The sequence below is a fragment of the Natrix helvetica genome (genome assembly GCF_964273705.1).
Source record: "Natrix helvetica genome assembly, chromosome: 6".
NCBI classification, from domain to species: Eukaryota; Metazoa; Chordata; class Lepidosauria; order Squamata; family Natricidae; genus Natrix; species Natrix helvetica.
In genome coordinates, this window is record NC_138553.1 from 3662518 (window position 1) to 3686152 (window position 23635).

At 47.0% G+C, this 23635-nt stretch overlaps 1 protein-coding gene across 2 annotated transcripts in view; it reads left to right on the plus strand.

Annotated features, from left to right (window-relative positions):
- Window positions 1-23635, plus strand: part of CHCHD3 (coiled-coil-helix-coiled-coil-helix domain containing 3) — a 184996-nt gene that overhangs the window by 46217 nt on the left and 115144 nt on the right. The gene's annotated exons all lie outside the window — the stretch shown is intronic.

Consider the following 23635-nt stretch of genomic DNA (forward strand, 5'->3'; position numbering starts at 1 on the left):
ACAAGACCCTTGCACCCCTACCCCTTTAGAAAAAAAACCCCCAGGGGTGTTCAAAGTTGACAGCTTTAAGACTTGTGGACTTCAACTCCCAGAATTCCTCCTCTTGCTCTTCATCTTGATGATGTGCGGACGGGCGGGGGGAGGGAGTTGGAACCGGTTCTAAATGGCACTGTGGATTTGTGGAACCTCTTCTATAGAAGATGTTAGAACTGGCAGGAACCCACCCCTGGTCCTGTGTAACCTCATTTTCGACCCCGCACAAAGCAAAACACATGCACAGAAAGCCGTGTGCATGCATGGAAGGTGTGCGAGGTGCGGAAGGCCATGCACAGGCATGGAAGGTGCAGGACACGAACGTCTGCACGTACCCACTCACATGTGCAAAACCATGGTGAACCTCTGCGAACCACACCCCTGTATGGGAGAATTTGCTTCCCTTCTCTCTTTTTATTTTGAGCAGTGATGCACAGAAATTATTTCCAAAATACTTTGCAATATGTACGACATTAGTCTCTGTTTCTTGAGCAATACTAGTCATTTTCTTTGCTTTGGGGATGCAACTATATAAACTTGGAATTTCTAAATTACTTGGATGGGCTTATTTGTTGTGTTATCCACGACTGCTGCGCATTTGGCATTGCGAGATTCTTTCGACAGTTGGTAAATGTTACTCCTGATTCTTGTGAATATTTAACAGAATGCGCATTTCACCAGATATGATTTTTTTTGGGTGGTAGTGGTGGAGGGAAGATGCTTTTTCCACAGTGCAGCGTACTGACATTGTCTGAAACCGTGACTGCACGTTGCGTCCATAACGCAATAGGAACAAAAAGAGGCTGTCACGTGGTTCAATCAAGCCCACTCAGTGTAATTCACGGGTCAGTGGGTTTTCTACAAGACAATGAGTTTCTTCTGATGCATACAATATGTATGTGATGGAATGTGGCCTGGATTCCCAGCAGGGAGGGGCTGCATTCCAGAGGAGCAAGAGACAACACAGCTCAGATAGTTCGTGTGAGAGAGAGAGCGTGAGGACGACACCTCCCTAACAGTTCCCAGAATACAAGGAGCCCTTGACTTACAACCGAAGTAGAGCCCCAAATTCCCATTGCTAAGTGAGATAGTTATGTGGGGGTTGCCCCATTTTACAACCTTTTTTGTCACACTTGTTAAGCGAGTCATTGCAGTCGTTATGTCAGTAAACATGGTGGTTAAGTGAACTCTGGCTTCCCCGTTGACTTTGCTTGTCGGAAGGTCGCAAAAGGAGATAATCAGGTGACCCCAGGACTTCAACCATCGTAAATGTTTATTGCCAAGTGTCCAAATTTTGGATCACACGACCACGGGGATGCTGCAACGGTCGTCAGAGTGAAGAAAACAGTCGTAAGGCACTGTTTTCATGGCCATTGTGACTTTGAACAGTCACCAAACGAATGGTTGCAAGTCTATGGACTGCCCATCTATACTTAATGGCAGTGTTAGCATGCTTTAGTTTGGCAAGATTCCATCTTAAGGTGAAGGACAAGAGAGATACCTTCTTGGAAGGATGACAACATGTCTTTCTTGATTTTTGGAGCCTGACAGTTTTCGGAACATTCCTCCCTGGTGACTTTAAAATGGAAGGCATTGATCTCAACGCTGAGGTTGGTACGGAGGTGACAACGTTCACTCCCTCGTGAAAGCTGTTTCACAGATAAACCCACCCATTGACATCTAGACATCTGCTTCTTGTTCCTGAGCGCGAAGCCTCGTAAAAGCAGAGCCATAAAATAAGGAGATCTGCCTGTTTCATTTAACTGCATTAAAGAACCGGAATGTAATAAGAACTTCCTTTATTATCATTATAGCCAATGATCCACGTAGAAACATATAAAAACATCGTAATCAGGGATGCTGGATTTGCCGATGCGTTTTAAACTGCGGCGGCGGCTCAGAACTTTAGACACCGTACCGATAATGCGGGCTTTGGAATGGGGAAGAAGAGGCTTTAAGTGATGACGCACGCTTCCTCTCGGATAACGTCCCCGAAGAGGAGAAAGGAAAGAATTCTTTCACTCTATAAACATAAAGATAGATGGTCCTTGGTTTAGAGCAGTTTGTTTAGTGACAACGGCAGTGGAAAAATTGACTTATGACCGTTTTTCAGAAGTTACACCCATCGCAGCTTCCCCACCGTCTACGTATTCTAAATATGAAAGAAAGAAGAACAGAAGGGGGGGCGGGGATGACGTCGCGGCGATACGATGTCGCCCCAGCCCAGCTCATCGTGCATGCGAGCGCCCCTCGCCAGCTGGTCTTTGGGTCTCTGCTGCGCATGTGCGGGGCATGGGGCATGCGGAGACACGTGTGGGGAGCAGGGCGCATGCACGGGGGCAGGGTGCATGCCCGGGGGCGCTTACATTGCATTTTGGGACCTTGTGTGGAGCCCCGCACCCCGTTTTGGCTTCTAGTTTGATGCAGAAGGCTTTCCAGAATGGGGCACGAGGGACCCCCCCACATGTGTGGGGTGCACACGGGTGGGTCACGCATGCATTGCATTATGGATGCATGCATGACAACAAAAAGGCTTAGCACCTTCTCTAATATTTCAACCAAAATTCTTTTCATCCCATATCAAATCTTTTATATATTGACAAATACTAAAACCTCCACTTTCAATCTTAATCAGCGAAAGTTCATTAAGAGCTATCAGAAATAGAACTATACAGTATATTCTAACTTTAAAGAATTAAATCCGTTTCATAATTCTTTCCTGCACATTATACAAAAGCCGAACCTTTCCCCACATCTTATCTCGTACCTATGAACCAATCTTTAAACCCTCATCATTCAGACTTAATCAAGAAAAATTTCCATAAGAGCTCGAGGAAACAACAAATGGAAAATATTAATCCCCTCAAATGATCTCCCACAAATTAATTTAGTATCTTCTCTTCATCTTCTCTCAATTACAACATCATAGCTTATTCTTTTTTTGTAAAATTATAACAAAACACTCTTGTTTCCACTTCTTATTCATGAACAAATCTTTAAAGGCTCAGCATTCGTCCCAGTTTTTTTTTTAAATAAACAATGCATTAAAAGGTGTGGAAAAAAAGAGAAGATCATAAAGAGTTTAGCCTTCATCAAATGAGCCCACTTTGTATGCTTTAGTTTTAGGGGTCTTGATTATTCATTTGAGATAATGACTCCCAAAATCCGATTCCTTCTTTGTTTTTTGCTTTTGTCAGGAATTCCTTCACAAGTTTAACACATCTCTTTGGTAACTCTAAAGTAAGAAAATGTTCCAAGTCCCTTTTCTGAGTTAAGATCCACGTAACTTCTGGTTTATTGTGATTTGTGTGTCCCTTTTTAACTGCAGGTAATCCTCGAGTTACAAGGGTTTGTTTAGTGAAGTTGCAATAGCACTGGAAAAAAGTGACCAGTTTTCATACTTACGACTGTCGCAGCGAAGAGCATGGGGGCTCGAGTGGTTGGAACGCTGGGCAGGAGGTTAGCAATCCTGCGTTTCAGATCTGAGAATTGCCTTGGGATGAGGTTGAGCTCCTGTCCTTAGCTCCAGCTGCTGCTGGGGACATGGAAGAAGCCCACAACTGTGCGTCCCCATCGCGATAATGATCATCAATCTCCATTTAACAACCCATAATCCCTTGCGGGGTGGAGTTTGGGCAACTGAATAGAGCTAGCAGAGTGTTTTAATGGCCAGAAAAGAAGAATTCTTAAAGAAGAATTGATTTTTGCTGGGCTCTAGGGCTAGAATTATATTCTGTGATGAAAATTACAAGCAGAATAGAATAGAATAGAATAGAATAGAATAGAATAGAATAGAGATATAATAATGGAATTAAGAAGAGAGATAGAATAGAGAATAGAATAATGGAATGAAATAATAGAATAGAATAGAGATATAATAATGGAATGAAGAAGAGAAGAGAGGTAGAATAGAGAATAGAATAATGGAATGAAAGAATAGAATAGAATAGAGATATAATAATGGAATGAAGACGAGAATAGAGAATAGAATAGAGAATAGAATAATGGAATGAAAGAATAGAATAGGAATAGAATAACAGAGTTGGAAGGGAACTTGGAGGTCTTCTAGTCCAACCCCCTGCTTAGGCAGGAAACCCTACAGACTTCAGACAAATGGTTATCCAGCATCTTCTTAAAAATTTCCAGTGATGGAGCATCCACAACTTCTGGAGGCAAGTTAATTGTTGATTAATTGTCCACTGATTAATTGTCCTAACTTCATTAAAAAACTTTTGAAGAAGTGAGAAATTCAAGTTTCCCTCAATCTTCGTGATGGGACTGATATGCCCAACCTCTGGCTGCCGTTGCTTAATTCTGTCCAGCACCCTTACCACCCTGAGGAACCCCAAAACGTCTGGGATTTGTACCCCCGACACACCCAGAGCATGCCAGCTTCTTAAAACATCCGAATCGGCTGTGCATAGCGACATTAATCTTGGGCAGCCAAACCTCACGCTTAAGTTGGGCAGGTGGCGAAACCGGTAGTCCCAACGTCTTCTGTGAATTTACAAATTCGCTGTTTAAATGGCAGGCGGAGGAAGATTGCGACGGGCTGGGAAATCAAAAGGGGGAAGATAATTCAGCAGTTTTATTATAGTGATTATGATATTGATGAACTCACTACCGAGGTCCCGGCTGTCAGCCTCAGTAGAATATTGGATTCCCAGAGCTGAAATGTGTACCAAAGATTCTTGAACAAGGATCACGCACATCGGGGGCAAAAGAAAAAAATCCATGAAGCAATCTTTTCTGAGCATTTAATTATTATTTTTTAACCTTGCCGTTCAACTTTAGTTTAGACAGATGCAGTAGGACTTTTAAGAAAGACTTTTTTGTAGTGTGATAAATTTTCCATGCATTAAGGTAAAGGTTCCTCTCGCACATCTGTGCTAGTCGTTCCTGACTCTGGGGGGCGCTGCTCATCTCCGTTTCAAAGCCGAAGAGCCAGCGCTGTCCAAAGACATCTCCGTGGTCATGTGGCCGGCATGACTCAATGCCGAAGGCACACGGAACGCTGTTCCCTTCCCACCAAAGGTGGTTCCTATTTTTCTACTTGCATTTTTACCTGCTTTCGAGCTGCTAGGTTGGCAGAAGCTGGGACAAGTACCGGGAGCTCCCTATGTTACACGGCACTAGGGATTCAAACCGCCAAACTGCAGACCTTTCTGATTGACACTGAGCCACCACGTCCCTTTTTCCATGCACTATGTGCCCCTATATTTATAGGTATTTATAATATTAAGGAAATAGTTCCCGAACTTGTTGATTATTTGGCACAGATTTCTTTTTACTGCTAATAATAACACAAAGGTAGGTGTGAAAGAATGGTGGATTCATATAAGCAGCACACATTTATTATGGATGGTTGCACAGTTAGCCAGATGTTTTTAATCCATATCTTTCAGACGCTGCAATGCTTGGCAAAAATGCAGGAGTGAACGAATGGTCTCCTGCGAACCCCACTCCCCATTCGCTCTTCTTTTATTTCCTCTGGGAGGGGCCATTCAGCGTCCACCTGTGGCCTCACTCCCAAGTTCATTAGCTGTTCCCTTCGTCTGGCCACTCTGCACTTGTGGACACTGGGAACAGGCTCCAGCTGTTCTTCTGCCCCACTGATGTCTGATTCCGAAGGCAGCTGATAGCTGGCATACGGCTCTGGCCCCCTCTCTGCCTCCGACACAGAGCCCTCATCAGGGCCTTCTCCAGACTCCAGGACTGGCCCAGGTTCCTCCCCAATCTCCTCACTGTCCGAATCTGCTGCCAGCTCCCCTGACCGCTAGTGGGCCACAACAGTTCTGCTCAGAGCCACTTCTGGAGAGATTGGCAGCTGTTCAGATTGGATTGATCCATCGATAGATGATGGATGGATGGATGGATGGATACATGAATGGATGGGTGGATAGATAAACAGGCAGACAGACAGGAAGAATGGATGGATAGATGGAATGATAGGGACTAGATAGCAGGACAGACTAGATAGATAGATGATAGATAGATAGATGATAGATAGATAGATAGATAGATAGATAGATAGATAGATAGATAGATAGATAGATGATAGATGATAGATAGATAGCTATACAGAGACAGACAGACAATGGATGAATGGATGAATAGTGGATAGATGGACAGACAGAAGATGAATAGACAGACAGACAGACAGACAGACAGACAGACTGATTTCCATTGTAATTCACATTATTTCCTACTGCAACTGCAATTGTTTTACCATTTATCATTTATATAAGAGCCATGGTGGTGCAGTGGTTAGAGTGTGGTACTGCAGGTTACTTCTGCTGACTGCCGGCTGACTGCAATTTGGCAGTTCGAATCTCACCAGGCTCAAGGTCGACTCATCCTTCTGTCCTGCTGAGGTGGGTAAAATGACCCAGATTGTTGGGGAAAATATGCTGACTCTGTATACCGCTCAGAGAGGGCTGCAAAGCACTGTAGAGTGGTATATAAGTGCTCTTGCTGTATCCCTTCCCAGGCAAGAGGATGGAATATTTGTCCAGAATCTCCTTGTAGAGGAGATGCATGGCATAGAAATGTAATAAACGAATGAACGAATAAAAATGGCTAAACATGAAATGATAAATACGGCTTGCCCCTCTTCCTGACTTCGGTGCATTCTCCGGCAAGGATCCCACTTTTGGCATCTCTCCCTCCCACCCTGCCCTCCCCATCTCCTTCCATCGTTTGGGTCCAAACAGATGGCATCCGCTTGGCAAGAGGGCACAGCCCCTGCTGTTCAGGCCTCCGCTTGGGAAGGGACCCTCTTCCAGGAAATGGATTTATTTCTCCTGCCTTCAGAGCACCTCCCGCTAACAGCCCCAAATGATGAGCTTGTCCTGGAAGCATATCTCCCGACATTTCATCCGTCTTTTGCTGGATGATATACTTTAACCTCGTCTTTTTTTTTTTTTTTTGAACATCCACACCCATTTAGGGAGGAAAATTCCCGTAAACGCTAAATCTGTGTTTAAAAATGCAACTTGGCAGCATCTGGCTACAGCTGTTAGTAAAAGGGCATCCCGTGGAAATCATAAATTGATCTTCCTTTGTGGGGATTTTTTTTTAATGTGTGTTTGAGTTTGTGCGTGTGCGCGCACCATGTCATAGGAAAATAATTTGGCCTTATCCAAAACACGTATGGACATACGTGTTACTGTTTGGCAAGAAACACTTGTAAAATGGGGCAAAACTCGCTTAACAAATGTCTCACTTAATAGCATAAATTTGAGCCTCAATTGGAGTTGTAAGTCAAGGCCTATCTGAATATACCCTTCCATTTTACTAAATGCTGCCAAGAATTTAAAAATAGACAATTCTAAGCCAAGGTTTTGCATTAAGCCATAAGATTTCTTTAGCTGTCATTTCACATCTAACGTATATAAAGGTAAAGGTTCCCCTCGCACATAAGTGCTAGTTGTTCCTGACTCTAGGGGGCGGTGCTCATCTCCGTTTCAAAGCCAAAGAGCCAGCGCTGTCCGAAGACGTCTCCGTGGTCATGTGGCCGGCATGACTCAACGCCGAAGGTCCACAGAACGCTGTTCCCTTCCCACCAAAGGTGGTTCCTATTTTTCTACTTGCATTTTTTACGTGCTTTCGAACTGCTAGGTTGGCAGAAACTGGGACAAGTCACGGGAGCTCACTCCGTTATGCGGCGCTAGGGATTCGAACCTCCGAACTGCTGAACTTTCTGATCGACAATCTCAGCGTCTTAGTCACTGAGCCACCGTGTCCCTTCTAATTTGTATAAACTCAGCCAATTATGGTTTAATCAATAAACCATGGATAACTAAATCACACCTTAATGTAGGACTGTGGAATTTACACCCGCTGGAGGGCGAATTGTAAGCCTTCCGACACGGGTTTTTGACTCCTCTCGATAAAATCTGTGCTCGACTCGAGAAACCGCGTAAATTGTTAGAAGCCGTTTTGCTATGATTAGTAATGAAGCAATTAGTGAAATATTATCTGGTGTAAATTACATCACAACAATTTCCAAAAGCCTTTAAAACAAACATAGATAAAACCAGGCCGCGAGTGGGAAGCTGTTTACAGACATGGTATAACCAGAATGTCAAGATTGAGGATTCTGTGTGTTGCATGCTCATTATACAAACAACTCTTTATCGATACGGTTCTTTTCTTATGTTTTGGGGGGGGGAAAGTGTGAGTTGGCTTCTTGGTTCAACCGTCCACCACTTGGTGTCTTTCCAATATATTTGGACAAGAATATCTAGAATTCTTCAGCTGGAAGGGACCTTAGAGGTCTTCCAGTCCAACCCCTTGCTCGTGCCGGAGACCCTGCACCTTTGTGGACAAATGGTAGTCCAGTCTCTTCTTAAAAACCTCCAGTGTTGGAGCATTCACAACTTCTGGAGGCAAGCTGTTCCACTGGTTAATTATCCTCACTGTCAGGAAATTTCTCCTTAGTTCTAGGTTGTTTCTCTCCTTGATTAGTTTCCACTCTTTGCTTCTTCTCCTGCCCTCAGGTGCTTTGGAGAATAGCTGGACTCCCTCTTCTTTGGGGCAACCCCTGAGATATTGGAAAACTGCTATCATGTCACTCCTAGTCCTTCTCTTCATTATACAAGACATACCTATTAATCATTCATCATGTTACAACATCCAGAGCCCTGGTTATCTTTGTTGCTCTTCTCTGCAATCTTTCTAGGGTCTCAACATCTGTTCTGATGTATGGTGACCAGAACTGGACGCAGTATTCTACATGAATAGAATAGAATAACAGAGTTGAAAAGGACCTTGGAGGTCTTCTAGTCCAGCCCCCTGCCTAGGCAGGAAACCCTTCCCCACTTCAGACAAATGGCTGTCCAACATCTTCTTAAAGACTTCCAGTGTTGGAGCATTCACAACTTCTGGAGACAAGTTGTTCCACTGGTTAATTGTTCTCACTGTCAGGAAATTTCTCCTCAGTTCTAAGTTGCTTCTCTCCTTCATTAGTTTCCACCCATTGCTTCTTGTTCTGCCCTCAGGTGCCTTGGAGAATAGCTTGACTCCCTTTCTTTGTGGCAACCCCTGAGATATTGGAAGACTGCTATCATGTCTCTCCTAGTCCTTCTGTTCATTAAACTAGACATTCCCAGTTCCTGCAACTGTTCTTCCTATGTTTTAGCCTCCAGCCCCCTAATCGTCTTTGTTCCTCTTATGGCAAACGATTCCTGCAACGGTTGCGTCCCGTTTGATGCAACGATCTCATCCGCGAGAGCTACTGTCGCCGCAGCTCTCCACCAAGGAGCGTTTTCAAAAGACAATGGCAGGCCAGATGGGATGGGTATTCATGAACACGGAAACAGCTGCTCTACATCATTGCCACACATAAAGGGGGTTTGATCTCCCACTTAATCACAAGGAGCTTCATACCTTTTTTACGGGAAAGCTCGATAGGATACTAATCTCTTGCGTAACCCCCAGAGACCCCCCTTGTATCATCAAGAGCGGCAACTTTGCCGAGACACGCATCGACAAAATTTCATATATAACCCTTCCGGGACATGTTTCTCTTTCCCCCGGTAGGTTCTTGCTTCTCGGACAGGTAAATCTATGTGCAATCCATGTTTGCTTCATGCGGTGAACATATTGAAATAGTAAATAATTCTGAATAATGACCGGATTGGTTAATGATGTCGTGTCTCAGGGATGCTGTTTTGTTGTTCCCAATGCGCAAATGAGAATGTTTGCAGATGTTTACAGATTAACAGAGTTGGAAGGGACTTTGTAGGTCATCTAGTCCAACCCCCGCTCAAGCAGGAGACCCTACACCACTTCTGAGCAATGGAAGTCCAATCTCTTCTTGAAAGTCTTAAGTGATGGAGCTCCCACAACTTCTGAAGGCAACTTCGAACCCATGGGTTGATTGCTCTCACTGTCAGAACATTTCTCCTTAGTTCCAGATTTGCTTCTCTCCTTGATTCGTTTCCATCCATTATGCCTTGTCTTGGCTTCCGGGTGCTTTGGAAAACAGCTTGAGCCCCCTCCTCTCTGTGGCAACCCCTCAAATATTGGAAGATGCTATTCCTGTCTCCCCTGGTCCTTCTCTTCCCTAGACTAGCCATGCTCAGTTCCTGCAACCGTTCATATGTTTGAGCCCCCAGTCCCCTCATCATCCTGGTTGCTCTTCTCTGCCCTCTTTCCAGAGTCTCCACATCTTTTTTATGGCGTGGGGACCAAAACTGGCTGCAGTGTTCCTGGATGACTGAGAATCTCCATAGACATTCAGCCACAGCAAAGAGGCACTAGAAACAGCAAAATTTACAAATGGGTTGGAAAAAATGTTCCCCCTACCCCAGGAAAAGCAATTATTTCATTTATAAATTGTATTTCCCTTAGGTCAGGGCTGTCAAACTGAGGGGGGGGGATCCTCATCCACCCCTGAAGAAATGGTGAGATATCAACCTAACAACTAAAAACACTTCACCTAAACTGATGCATTGACAACCGCATTTATAAGGGCTGTATAACACAATACCTTAGATTGTATCTTTGGCCTTCCTTGCCACGTGAAGACTGATTTTTATTAGCTTCCCTGAACCTTCAACGGCAGTATTGAATATTGGAAAACCAACAGATTCACGTAAGTATTACGGTTGACGGATGGGATCCACGCCGAACTGAAATCGTCCGCCTTGTTTGTTTAGCCAAGATGCTTTTTGCTGTGCAGAATAGTTTCCTGCATTAAATCAGTTATGAAAGGTCCAATGTGGAAATGGAGCCTAGTGAAGATGGATAAAATTGCAATACCTGCCCAAAGGAATAGTAAACGTTTTGTCCTGTACTTTAGATTTACCGTATTTTTCAGAGTAGAAGTCGCACCTTTTTTCCTCAAAAAAGAGGCTGAAAATCTGGGTGCATCTTATACACTGAATACAGCATTTTTTGCCTCCCGAAGCCCCGCCCCTTCACCAAAATGGCCCTGCATAGCCTTTAGGAGGCTTCCAGAGTGCTCCTAGGGGCTGGGGAGGGCAGAAATGAGTCCCCTCCCCCCCCCAGCCCCCAGCAGCACTCTATAAGCCTCCATAATGCTATGCATGCAATTTTTTTGACAAAAAATGGGCCTTTTTTTTTTGGCGAAAAACGGGCCACTTTTTGCTCGTTTTTGCCCCCCCCGACCACTCTGCAAGTCCCCCCAAGGCTATTCATGCCTTTCTTTGTAAAAAAAAAAAAAAACAAACGGGCCCATTTTTGTGAAAAATGAGCCGTTTTCGGGAAGTTTGCACCCAATGCAAAAAGGAAACATGCCAGCAGTTTGGGGAGTGGCGTTAAGCTGGCCATGCCGCCCCCCCCCCCCAGGTCAACCACTCAATGAAATTGAGCCCTCAATGAAATTGAGTTTGACACTACTGTCCTAGACAGACAGACAGACAGACAGACAGACACACACACACACACACCAGACAAAATCTCTGTCACCAGGCCTACCAGGGTCGAAAGAAGCTAATGTCTCTCAGCAATTTCTGCCAGCTGATTTTGACTTAGGTGTCTGGATGCAAAGTTGGTGTTGCGGGTTCTGGAAAAAACGGCAACGCGGCAAAGACTCCTGCTGTGCGGAGGCCTTTCTCCAACTGGTGGGTTTCTCCCCCACCCCTTTTGCTATGAATGACCCTGCTTTATGCATCGGTATTTGCGGGCTCTTTGTGTATGCATCTGTGTGTGTGTGTGTGTGTGTGTGTGTGTGTGTGTGTGTGTGTGTGTGTGTGTCTTTTTGCGGTGGTGTGCAGTTGCCTGCTTGCACCGGGGAGGCGAAATCCTGCCGCTCAGACCTTTGAATGCCAGCCGAGGTTGAAGGGCCTGGAAATTGAAAATTGCCCCTACATAGCGGTGTTTATATATGGCGGCGTCGCGCAGATAGATGGATTTCGCCACAATAATAATGCCAGCAGGTTGTGCCTTGTGTCAAGCTGTTTGACTTGTGGAAGGAGGGAGGTGGGGGAGAGAAAGATAGAGGCTTCCCCTCTCAGGAGAAGAAGAAATATTTCCATAAGCCAAGCCAAGCGTTTTTCTAAATTGGATGGGGACTTTGTAACATCTCCGTCGGTAATATTAACCTGACTGACCCTGCATTTCGATTCTCAGGCCAGGGAGGCATTAGGTTGGAAGCGTTGGTCTAGATCAGAGCTCTCCAAAGTTGGCAACTTTAAGACTGGTGGACTTCGACTCCCAGAATTCAACTTCCAACTCCCAGAATTCAACTTCAACCCCCAGAATTCCCCAGCCAGCAGGAGGAATTCTGGGAGTTGAAGTCCACCAGACTTGAAGTTGTCGTAGTTGGATACGCCCGACGTGAGGCCTTGTTGTTTGTTCTCTTCTTTCTTCACAAGGCTTTGTAAACCCTCTCAAAGCGGTTTACAAAGTCAGCCTCTTGTGCCCCCGACAATCTGGGTCCTCATTTGACCCACCCCGGAAGGATGGAAGGCTGTGAGTCAACCTTTAGCCTGGTGAGATTCAATCTGCCAAATTGCAGGTAGCTGGCAGTCCGCAGAAGTAGACTATAGTACCGCACTCTAACCACTGCGCCACCATGGCTCCACTGCACTTCCTTCCTTCCTTCCTTCCTTCCTTCCTTCCTTCCTTCCTTCCTTCCTTCCTTCCTTCCTTCCTTGCAATAGGACATATATATTACTTCACGGTGCTTTGCAGCCCTCTCTAAGCAGTTTACTGAGTCAGCCTCTTGCCCCCGACAATCTGGGTCCTCATTTTACCCACCTCGGAAGGATGGAAGGCTGAGTCAACCTTGAGCCTGGTGAGATTTGATCTGCCAAATTGCAGGCAGCCGGCAGCCGGCAGTCGGCAGAAGCAGCCTGCAGTACCGCACTCTAACCACTGCGCCATCATGGCTCCACAACGGAGCCCAAAATTTGTGTTGCTGAGTGAGACATTAATCAATTAATGTCTTCATTAACCAATGTCTCACTCGGCAACATAAAGATTTTGGCCTCCATTGCTTTCCTAAGTCAAGAACTACCCATAGAGGCAGAATATCAATTACTTCTCCCTGTGTTGGTGTGTGTGTGTGTGTGTGTCTTTGTCCGTGTGTCTGGGTGTGCATTTGAATCCCAATTGAGGTATTACATTGAAATGAAAGAGCCGGTTGTGGATTTGTGTTCCTGCATACAATCCTGAGGTGTCTCTTTATTTATTTATTTTTGGCATTAATGCGTTCGCTCTTTATTTATTTATTTTTGGCATTAATGCGTTCGGTAAAGTTCCTTGCTGGAGATTTAGACATTGTAAGCTTTCTAGCGGTGCATACTAAATGCCAATCAAATGCCCTGGCGGAGAAAGCGGCTCTAAGTTGATTCACAGGGGCGTGTGTGTGATCCCGGGGCAGTGTTGACTTGTGTTCGTTTCATTAAACTCCCGCAAACCCTACAATTACACAATGCAAATAAGCAAAGTCTGCCGTCGGCACGGACCTCACTTTGCACCGAAGCTCCAGGGAACTGCGAGTGCGTTTGTTGGCTTTGGCGCACAAGCCCTTCCAGTCGACAAAGTTCTCCTGGCGTGGTCCCCTGCGTGGGCCGGTCCAGTTTCAGAAGCGAGAGACGATGTCCGATTTAGCGTGAAAAAGATTCATTGCGGGGAGCTGACCGAAGGGAAAAAGAGAAATGCTATGAATGAAATCTTGAATGAGGCTCCTTTTCAAATCAGCCTTTCGGATTTCTTTGTTCTGTTTTGAGCCTGAGCTTGAGATGTCAATTAAGCATCACAAGTATTAAGTATCTGGGGGTGCAGATAACTACCGTATTTTTCGCCTTATAAGACGCACTTTTTTACTCCAAAAAAGAGGGTAAAAATCTGAGTGCGTCTTGTAAGCCGAATGTAGCCACCTGGGTCATCTGAAAATGGGGCAGGCAAAGAGGGGGCTGCAGAGATCATGATGGCTGGAAAGGAGAGAGGTTTCGCTTTCAGAGCTCCCGCTTGGCTGGGCTCCCGAGAGGGCCTAGGCGGTGGTGGCGGTGGCAGCGGCTCCTCACATTGCTGGAGCGCTGCTTTAAGCTGCCCTCCTCCTGCAAACGAAAGGTGCCTTAAGGCTTTGGCTCCTGAGACCGGTGCGCTGCCATCCAAAATGCTGGTAGCACGATCGCTGCAGCGCCCGCTTTACCTGCCGCTTCTCGGGCAGTTCCAGGCGGCAGAGATTGTAGTAATAGCATTTTGGATGGCAGCGCACCGATCTCAGGAGCCAAAGCCTTTGAATCAAGTTTGATTGTGTCCCATCTAGCGTTCTCCACCCCCAACCCCAAATCTCTCCGGATCTGCTTATTGCTATTGCTGCTATTGCGCCCAGCTACTGTATCTCTTTGCTGCATGACAGATCCGGGCGGATTGGGGGTGGGTGGGTGGAGAACGCTAGATTGGGAAGTTAAAAGTTTTAGATGAGCCTCCGGCTGGAGGGCTGGGGCCATGCAAGAAGCCCGCTCAGGCAGGGAAGGAGGGAAGGAGGGGAGGAGGGAGTGAGGATAGACAAGTAAGAGGGAAAGAGGAAAGAAAGCAGGAGGGCAGAAGGGAGATGGAAGGAAGGAAAGAAAAGCAGACACGCTGGAGGGAAAGAGGAAAGAAGGCAAGCAGGCAGGAAGGAGGCAGAAGGAAGGAGGGAAGGATGGAAGGGAGGCAGGGAAGGAGGGAGGGAGAAAGGAAGGATAGGAGGATAGGGAAAGAGGAAAGAAGGCAGGCAGGCAGACTATAGTATTTGGTTCAGAATCTTTTTTTTCTAGATTTTCCTCCTTTAAAATTGGGTGCGTCTTATATTCCGGAGCGTCTTATAGGGCGAAAAATACGGTAACCATCTGAATTGGTCATCCTGAGTGAAGCGTGCTCACTAGACACCATCCTAAAAAGCAGAGACCTCACCCTGGCAACAAAAAGGCATCTAGTCAAGGTTTATGGTTTTCCCCGTTGCAATGGATGGCTGTGAAAGTTGGACCATAAGGACGGCTGAGTAAGGTTCCCCCAGGAAGATGGAGGGATGGACGGATGGCTAGTTGGATGGATGGATGGAAGGATGGACGGATGGATAGTTGGATGGATGGATACATGGATGGAAGGATGAAAGGATGGATGGATGGACGGACTGATGCATGGACGGATGGATGGACGGACGGACGGACGGACGGACGGATGGATGGATGGATGGATGGAAGGATGGATGGATGGATGGATGGATGAATGGATAGATGGATGGATGGAAGGAAGGATGGATGGACGGACGGATGGATGAGCGGACAGATGGACAGATGGATAGATGGATAGATGTATGGATTCATGGATAGATGGATGGATGGATGGAAGAAAGGGAAGAAAGAGAGAGAGGAGAGGGAGAGAAGGAGGAAGGAAGAGAAGGAAGGAGAGGAGAGGAAGGAAGGAAAGAGGGGAAGGGAGGGGGAGAGAGGGGAGGAAGGAGGGGAGGAGAAAAGGAAAGGGAAAATGGTTGGGCCACGAGGGTGGTTTACCCCTCGTGGAAATGTGCCCACCAGGTTTCCGTGCATTCCATCAGCCTCGGGCCCTGGGTAAGGGTGGTGGGGTGGCGGTAGTTATACGGGAAGGTCTAGAGCCGAGGGAGTTCACTGTTCCTCAGATATCCGGGTGTGAGTCCCTTGGTGTGAAATGGGGCCCAGGGAGGCAGTTGGGTTTGCTGATTGTATACTTGGCTCCTCGCTATACATCAGCAGCCCTGCCCGAGCTCCTCGAGCTGATCTCGGAGACGGCGGTTGAGATCCCCAGGCTTGTGGTTACGGGGGATTTCAACCTGCCGTCGACGGGAGCAGTGTCTGAGGTAGCTCGGGAGTTCATGGCTTCCATGACAGCCATGGGCCTGACCCAGTTAATTCAGGGCCCCACACACGAAGGAGGCCACACATTGGACCTTGTTTTTGTATCTGAGCAGTGGACGAGTGATCTGGGTAGAGGGGATTTTACTGTTACACCCCTGTCATGGTCAGATCACTCATGTCTCCGGCTTGACTTCCCTGGCGCTACCCCCCACCGCGAGGAGGCGGGACCAGACGGTCCACGCTGGTACCGCCCCAAGCACCTGATGGAGCCGGATAGGTTCCAGACGGAGCTTGGGCCATTACCTGTAGCCCTGACCCGCGCTCGGTCGGAGGACCTAGCGGCTGCCTGGAATAGGGCGGCGGCTGGGGCCTTGGACTGGGTTGCGCCTTTGCGACCTCTCCTGCGGCAGCGACCCACCCGGGCTCCTTGGTATACCGAGGAGCTGAGGGTGATGAAGCGCCACAGGAGACGTCTAGAGAGCAGGTGGAGGTCCTCACGCTCCGAATCTGATCGAACACAGGTAAGATCCTACTTGCGGACCTACCTTGTGGCATTAAGGGTGGCCAAACGTAGATATTGCGCCACCCTTATTGCGTCGGCGGATAACCGCCCTGCCGCCCTGTTTAGGGTGACCCGCTCCCTCTTGTCACAGAGGACACAGGGGGCACCCTTACAGGGCAGAGCAGAGGAATTTGGGGAATATCTGCAGGACAAAGTCGCTCAGATCCGGAGCGGATGGGCCCCACTCAGTGGACCAGACGGGCCGCCAACAGCGAGTCTTGTGAGACCATCCTGGGAGGAGTTTGATTCTGTTGCCCCCGAGGATTTAGATAGGTTGCGTGGACGGCTGCGACCCACCACATGTTTAATGGACCCGTGTCCCTCCTGGTTGGTACTGGCATCTTGGGAGGTGACCCGAGGCTGGCTTCTGGGCCTGGTGAATGCCTCATTGGGTGAGGGATCCTTACCAACCGCCTTGAAAGAGGCGGTGGTGAGGCCCTTGCTTAAGAGGCCTTCACTCGACCCAATGGAGCTAGCTAATTATTGTCCAGTCTCCAACCTTCCTTTTCTAGCGAAGGTTGTAGAGAATGTGGTGGCGCAGCAGTTTCCACGACACCTTGACGAATCCGAGTATCTAGACTCACGCCAGTCCGGCTTCCGACCCGGGCACAGCACAGAGACAGCCTTGGTCGCGTTGGTTGATGATCTCTGGAGGGCCAGAGATAGAGGTTGTTCCTCTATCCTGGTCCTATTAGACCTCTCGGCGGCTTTTGATACCATCGACCATGGTATCCTATTGCGCCGGTTGGAGGGGATAGGAGTCGGAGGTACCGTTTTGCGGTGGTTTGGCTCCTACCTCTCCGACCGGAGGCAATGTGTGTTGACGGGGGGACAGAGGTCGACCCCGAGGCCACTCACTTGTGGAGTGCCACAGGGGTCGGTCCTCTCGCCTCTCCTGTTCAACACATATGTGAAGCCGCTGGGTGAGATCATCCGTGGTTTGGGGGTTGAGTATTACCTCTACGCTGATGATACTCAGCTGTATATTTCAACTCCAAACCACCCCAACGAGGCTGTCGAAGTGATGTCCCGGTGTTTGGAGGCCGTCGGGGTCTGGATGGGGGACAACAGACTTAAACTCAACCCCTCCAAGACTGAGTGGCTGTGGCTACCGGCACCTCGGTTCAGCCAGCTGATCCCATCGCTGGCCATAGGGGGCGAACAATTGCCCCCTGTGGAACGGGCGTGCAATTTGGGCGTCCTCCTTGATGCCCGGCTGTCAATGGATGACCATGTGGCAGCCGTGGCAAGGGGGGCGTTCCACCAGGTTTGCCTGGTGAGCCAATTGCGCCCCCTACTGGACCGGGATGCCCTACGCACGGTCACTCATGCGCTGGTGACGTCCCGCCTGGATTACTGCAATGCTCTCTACATGGGGCTGCCCTTGGGACGCGCCCGGAGACTGCAGTTAGTTCAGAACGCAGCCGCGCGGGCTGTGATGGGGAGTACGAGGTACTCCCACGTAACACCTCTCCTGCGCGAGCTGCACTGGCTGCCTGTGGTTTTCCGGGTGCGTTTCAAGGTGCTGATTACCATCTTTAAAGCGCTCCATGGCACGGGACCTAGTTACTTGCGGGATCGCATCCTCCCACATACATCCCTGCGGCCAATACGCTCACACAGGGAGGGACTTCTCCTGGTGCCGTCCACTAGGCAATGCCAGCGGGCGACACCGAGGAGTAGGGCCTTCTCTGTGATGGGCCCAACCCTCTGGAATGACCTCCCCCCCGACATTAGAACCACTTCTGACCTCCGCTCCTTCCGGCAAAAACTGAAGACCCACCTGTTCCGATTAGCAGGCCTGGCATAATTCAACTGTCCCTCCTGGCAAATGTATTATATCTGGTTATTTTAGGGGCTTTTTAATTTACTGTATTTGTTTTTAGGGGTTTGAATTTATTTTATATCTGCTTTGTACAGTTCTTTTAACTACATTTTAACCTCCTCCATGTCAATTGTCAACTGTACATATTTAATTTAATTTTATTGTATCCTGTTATATTTTGTATGAACTGTACACCGCCCCGAGTCCCTTGCGGGAGAGGGGGCGGTCTAGAAGCATTAAATATTATTATTATTATTATTAAAATAATCTCATAAGGGGCATTTTGAGGATATAAGAAGGATAAGTAGCCTTGGGCAAGTACAAGAAGATTTTTGTTCTGAGCTAGACATCGATCAAAAGCCCATTCCCATAAAAATGCAAAATCACCCTTGCTCTGACTTCCCTTTTGCATGAGATTGAGTCCACCTTTCCTTTGCCCTGTCTAGCCTGTTTCAGAATTGCCCTGTCAGCCTCAAACGTTTCACCAACGCTGCCCTTTGTGGCTGGAGCCTCCCTCTGAAAAATGACCCAACTTTTCCAGCAATGGCTGGTTTAGGCCGAAGCCAACAGATGCTCCTTTGTCTTCATCAACAATCCACAGTACTGGCATTTCGGGTTGGGATTATCCCCGTTTTCTGCAACGAGAAACGTGTGTGTGTTTGGGCATGTGTCCATTCGGCCTTTTCTCTTTCTGCACCATTGATTGGGTCGCCAGTGGGATTTGATGGGAATAATCTGCAGGATCCGGGGATGTTTTGCCGTGCAATTCAGTCCGTGCCTGCATAATTTAAGCTTTTCTGCTTGAGTAATTGAAGATGCTGCTTAATAAACTCGGTTTAAAAACTCCCCTTTGGTTTTCATTCCGGAAGCTCTACGGAGCATCGAAGCTTCCTTCCACGTGAAGGATTAGACTTGCTTTCTAAAGCCTTAGTAAGGCCACATCTGGAATGCTGCATCCAGTTTTGGTCACCACCACGTTAGGGGGGAATTTTTTTTGTTGAAAAAGTACAGAGAAGAGAAACTAAAATGATTAAAGGCCAGGAGACAAAAACATATGAAGAATTTTGGGTATTTTTAATTTAATGAAGAAAAGGACTCACTCCTAACAGTGAGGACAATTAACCAGTGGAACTGCTTGCCACCATCATTTGTGGGTGCTTCATCACTGGAGGTTTTAAAAAAAGGCTAGACAGCTAGCTGTCTAAAATGGGATAGAGTCTCCTGCTGGGGCAGGGGGTTAGACTAGAAGACCTCCAAAGTCCCTTCCAGCTCCATTCTAATTACATGACATAATTGTCTGAAAAGGGATAAGTTTTCCTGCTTGAGCAGGGGGCTGGACTAGAAGACCTCCAAGGTCCCTTCCAGCTCTATTCGGATCGACTGAGGCCATTTGGCTTGTTATTGCCTGCCTGCCTGCCTGCCTGCCTGCCTGCCTGCCTGCCTGCCTGCCTGCCTGCCTGCCTGCCTGCCTGCCTGCCTGCCTGCCTGCCTTCCTTCCTCCCTCCCTCCCTCCCTCCCTCCCTCCCTCCCTCCCATCCTTCCTCCCTCCCTCCCTCCCTCCCTCCCTCCCTCCCTCCCTCCCTCCTTCCTCCCTCCCTCCCTCCCTCCCTCCCTCCCTCCCTCCTTCCTCCCTCCCTCCCTCCCTCCCTCCCATCCTTCCTCCCTCCCTCCCTCCCTCCTTCCTTCCTTCCTTCCTTCCTTCCTTCCTTCCTTCCTTCCTTCCTTCCTTCCTTCCTTCCTTCCCCTTGACCATTTCCTTAGGGATGAAGATTAATCCATCTGTAATAGAAGGAGGTGCCAGGGGTGGAGGCAATATTTGCAAAGCGACTCTGTCTAGAAGGATTTTCTCCGAAAAATGCCTTGGTACACAAGGCACGCGGTGTCGAAACCTTAATCTCTGCTGCGGTTTCCAGACCTTGTTTGAAGAGGTCTGTTTGATCGTCTTTTGCCGGCAGGAGTCTTTTCAGATGTTGACTTTGCGCTCAGAACATACACAAAGCCGGCGTATTTTACTATTTAATTCGTGGTTTTTTTCCCCCCTTCCTCCTTGTGCAAAAGTGAGGGGCCTTAGACTGGCAGGTTATTTATTTATTTTTATTTTTTTTAAAAGAGAATTTTGGTCCTTTTTGGTCCAGTTTTTTCAGATTATGTATGGGCAATCAAGTCAATTTAAATCATGTTTTAAATGATGGAGAAAAGATGTGGAGACTCTAGAAAGAGGGCAGAGAAGAGCAACAAAGAGGTTTAGGGGACTGGAGACTAAAACATATGAAGAACGGTTGCAGGAACTGGGTATGTTTAGCTTAAGAGAAAGAAGTACTAGGGGAGACATGATAGCAGTGTTCCAATATCTCAGGGGTTGCCACAAAGAAGAGGGAGTCAAACTATTCTCCAAGGCACCTGAGGGCAGAACAAGAAGCAATGGGTGGAAACTAATCAAGGAGAGAAGCATCCTAGAACTAAGGAGAAATTTCCTGACTCTGAGAACAATTAACCAGTGCAACATTTATCTGCCTCCAGAAGTTATGAATGCCCCAACACTGGAAGTCTTTAAGAAGATGTTGGGTAGCTATTTGTCTGAAACTGTGTAGGGTTTCCTGCCTAGGCAGGGGGTTGGACTAGAAGACCTCCAAGGTCCCTTCCAACTCTGCTATTGTATTGTATTGTATTGTATCACTAGTCAAAAGCCTTGATTTAAATCAACTCGATTGAAATCATAATTTTTAAAGAGCAACGGTCATCTCCGTCAGCGGCGACTCCTTCTCTGACTCGCGGTTGACTCACTGACTGTCCGATTGACTTTAATGGGACGGCTGCAGAGGTGGGCTGCTCCCAGTTCGACCCAAATCAGGTGAACTTGTAGTGGTGGTGGTGCCCACCCGCCTGGTCGCTTCTGCGCCTGCACGAGCGAACCGGTAGTAAAAAAAATGGAAACTTACCACTGGCAGCTGGTGATGCTTCAGGGACACAAGAAAGTGAGGGATGTGGTGGGAAGCCGGTGAGTGGATGCCCGCTAACAAGCGCTGCCCTGATGGATCTGAAATGACAGGTGCTCTTTAATATTATATTTATAAGCTGCATAGAAAGTTTCGCTTTCATTTTTACTGCTTGCCCTTCATCCTCACACTTGGTGGCACAGAATGCTTTTCTCTTCAAACAATCGTACAGTTTGTAGTGCACACGGATTTGCAAAACGACGGGATAAAGGAATATTCCTAAACTTTGTTTTACGGTTTATCTCTTGGTTACGGTGGAATTGTGTGAAAGCATCAATGCGGTGCATGTTATCTCAGCTTGCAGAGCTTGGATTTCATTGAACGAGTTGACCAAAAATGTAAATATTGCAGAATATATACAGCCTCATGCTACGTAACTAAGCTCCGTTTCATGCCGAATAAACTAAATTATTTATGTATCTTAAATAGAAAACTATGTTCAGATAGATTTATTTATTTTTTACTCCAACAGCATTTGATTAAAATAAATTTCATAAAAATAAAAAATAAAAACCGAATTAAATGAAAAATATATCTGATTCATGTATGGGAGCCCAACGTTCCACCTTTTGCGACTTAAAGAATATAAAGCAAACGGAGATACAGTCGTTGGGAAAAGTTTTCCCCTTGGGAGCAGAAGATCCCAAGGGCCAGGTATGTTCTCTAGATTGCATAGCGTAACATAAAACACCAGGGCTTCCCCATCTTGCTAATGGGATGCCTTCAGTACCCAGAATTCCCCAGCTGACATGGCTGGGGCTAGGAATTCTGAGAGCCGAAGTCCATAATTGGCAAGTTGTGAAATGCAATCTAGACTTAAAATATGGTAGGTCTTATAGGTGTGGATCACATCGGTTTTCCATTACATGGGGATTTTGAGTCCAATTGAGCCCTTCCTTCCTTCCTTCCTTCCTTCCTTCCTTCCTTCCTTCCTTCCTTCCTTCCTTCCTTCCTTCCCCTTTCATCTATTTCTTTTTCCCTCTCTCCTTCATTCCTCATTTCTCTTTCTCTTTCCTTCCCTTCTCATCTTCCTTCCCCTCTCATCTATTTCTTCCTCCCTCCTTCATTTCTCATTTCTCTCTTTCTCCTTCCTTCCCTTCTCACCTACCTTCCTTCCTTTTCCTCCCTCCCTTTCCTGTGCCTCATCCTCCCTCCCTCCCTCAGTTGTTGTGTACAAAAGAGCAGGAGGATGGTGGATTATATACGTTCCCCCCCTTGAGTTGTTTATTAAAATGTGGCATACAAATAAAAAGTAAATAAATACGTTGCAAGAACTGGGATTTTGGCATTGATTGATCGATGCTCAGTCTCTGGATTGGCCAGTTTTCATTCCTGACTCTTTTGTCCGTCTGTCAGGAGAGGCTCCCGATGATAATCTCCGAGTAGTAGTAAACTCTCCCCTAAAGTTATGTGTGAGTTAAAACCTTTGATGGTAAATATGACAGATAAATCACCTTATTTTGAAGAAGAGTAGCCCGGAATAAGGATAGCTCTATGCTTAGATTACACGCTACGCGCTATCCAAGAAATATTAATAATGCATTTAATCTTTCTGGGAAATAGGATTTTTATAATCATAATGATATTATATCTGCGTGCTGTGCTGATAAGTTGAAATCACATTACTTGCTAGACTAGAAGCTTTATGCATATAATAAAGGCTGGCATTCATGCTTAGAAGGGCTCTTGCCTGTTAAAAACCAGCAATTATACGTCTCTACCGCAGCTTCGAGGCGCATTTTGGCCTTATCAGGAGACACGAGCTGGGAGGAATGTACTTCTGTGTCTCAGGGTGCTGCTTCCATTGAAATTTGGAACAAGACTTTGGAAAAAGTGCTGAGAAGAGCAAGCTAAGATGATGAAAGGCCTGGAGACTAAAACATACGAAGAACGGTTGCAGGGCTTGGGTTCGGCTAATCTAGAGAAAAGAAGAACTTAGGGGAGACATGATAGCAGTCTTCCAGTATTTGAGGGGCTGCCCCAAAGAAGAGAAAGTCAGCCTATTCTCCAAAGCATCCGAAGGCAAGATGAGAAACAATGGATGGAAACTAACCAAGAAGAGAAGCAGCCTGGAATTAAGGGGAAACTTCCTAACAGTGAGGACAATTAACCAGTGGAACTCCTTGCCTCCAGAAGTCGTGAATGCTCCAACACTGGAGGTTTTTAACAAGAGATTGGACAACCATTTGTATGGAATCATACAGGGTCTTTTGCTTGACCAGGGGGTTGGACTAGAAGACCTCCAAGGTCCCTTCCAGCTCCTGTTCTATTCTTTTCCACCCCTCTTTTTCCCCCTCAAAGGAGCTAAAACATACGAAGAAAGTTTGCAGAAACCGGGCGTAGAGAAAAGAAGGACTAGGGGGGACACGATAGCAGTCTTCCGGTATTTGAGGGGCTGCCCCAAAGGAGGGGGGGGAGTCAACCT